Source organism: Lepidochelys kempii, chromosome 9 (assembly GCF_965140285.1).
Source record: "Lepidochelys kempii isolate rLepKem1 chromosome 9, rLepKem1.hap1, whole genome shotgun sequence".
Lineage (NCBI taxonomy): Eukaryota > Metazoa > Chordata > Testudines > Cheloniidae > Lepidochelys > Lepidochelys kempii.
In genome coordinates, this window is record NC_136388.1 from 46,587,801 (window position 1) to 46,589,872 (window position 2,072).

Here is a 2,072-nt window from a genome sequence, read left to right on the forward strand (position 1 = left end):
CAACTTATGAATTAATTCACTAGCAAAGCATCTAGTTTCACAGCACAGAAGAATCACAAAGGCCAAATCTGTAGACTGGTTTCCCATCAATGAGGAAGCACAGACGCAATTTGCATTAATGGTGTGGTTTTCTGAGTGAAGAGATTTCATGCACCGAGTTCCATGACTAAAAGGAGCCTTTTCTATCCTTAGTAGCTTACCATAACATGTGTCCAGTTTCAGAACCACATACTTCCAGACTTGATGATTAAATTAAGATCAATGTCTTGATGTCTTGCAACAAAGATTTTTGTTTCAGCTTGTCTAAACTATAATAACCAAAAGGAACATATACAGATACCGCAAAGACTAAAACGAGGGTGCTGATATCAACTGAAAATTGTTTTCTTACTGTATCTATGGAAAATCAGCATTTCTTAATGCATTATTTATCATGGACACATTAACTCTGGATGACATCACAGCAATTCAAAAGCAATTTGGTGAAAGTATTGTGTAGGAATTCATGCATTATTCCCTTCAACAACTGAAATGAAAGAGTTTAGCTGACAAATACTCAACACGTTGACTTTTTTTATTTACTTTTCTAAAACTGATCAAAAACAAAGCTGCGAAACATGTGAAAACTGAGATTAATCTGTCTAATACACAGGGAAATAGTGCATGGTATGAAAAAAGATATATATGTGTGTATATTACTTATTATTGGTGAGGCTGAGAGCACTGCCTTTTATTAAGGTGCTTGACATTCCCTTGTGGAAGTCTAACATTGTATAAGTATAACGTTGTATAAGGGGACATGCTGGATACATTGTATATGAGAGGGCATGCCAAAACATGTTACAAAGTATCTGAGGGAGCACGTAGGGACAGTTAGCTTTTGAACGGAGAACCAATTAAGATAGAGCCAGCACGTCTAAGAAGCAGGCATCAGAATGGAAGGTGTGAAGGGCAATTAGTTAAGTTAACTGGAAGCTGTTAAAGGAGATTATTAAGGGTGGCAGGTAATTGAAGATACGTGACTGGTCTCAGGGATCTCGAAGGGTGGTGACTAAAACCTTTTTCTTCTTTTGTCTGTAACTTCTCTGTAACTTGTTCTCCAAAAAACTGTATAAATTAAAAGACACAAGCCCCACTCAGGGGGCTCACTTCTAAATGTATTAGCAGAGCAGCTTTGCTAATAAAACAGAGTGGTCTAATAAATTGTGAGTCTGAGTCAAACTTTGACAATTTGGAGGTCCCACCGAGATGGCAAGCGGCTTCACTGAGGCTGTGTGATCCCTGACTGCCTTGCAGGACGATCGTGGCAGCCGGTGCCTGGACGCTTAGTCCAAGCGATCCTCCACAAGACAGAAAGGTACACAGCAGCAGCAGCAGTCTACGCCACTGAACTTGTTGGTTCCCACTCTGTTCGGGTAGGGGTCTTTGGATCCAGCTTCTGGAATCAGACGTCTCAGGTTATTATTATTTTTGTGCTTTAACCGGTTTGAGGACTGTCTTGCCTTTGTGTCTATCCGTCTTCCCCGTGGTGTGTGTGTGAATCTGGGAGCCATCTCTGTCCGGAGACTGGCTGACCAAGGGGTCCCCGTCCCGACGGTCTGAATAAGTGGACTCTGCACAGCTGCAGCCGCACCACGCCTTGGGTATAACCCCTGGTGTGAAAGCAAGGGCAGTTGAGGCAGTAGCCTGTGGGCTCCTTTCTGTGTGTTGCACCGGGTACCGCTCTGCTGAGCCCGAATTTCCTTCTTGTGTGAGTGCTGTGTGAAGTCCTCCTGGACGGGTAATCAGAAGTCTAAGGTAGAACAGTTCCCTAAGGGAACTCCAGCTTATTTTATGTATTTTAGGAGGGGTCTAGACTCTTGTAGGTTTCTTGAAAAATGGTCCAAATTAGTTCTAGAGAACCGCAAATTACAGTGGCCACTGTTAGGTTCTTGGGACAAGGATCGAGTGGACTCTTTAAAAAGCAAACTCGTCCTCCCAAAAACCAAATTGGAGAGAGGAGAAGTAGACTGCTTCATGCAGTGGTGGGAAGAGGCAAATCGTAGATGGACTGAGTCAAAACTCACCTCTCT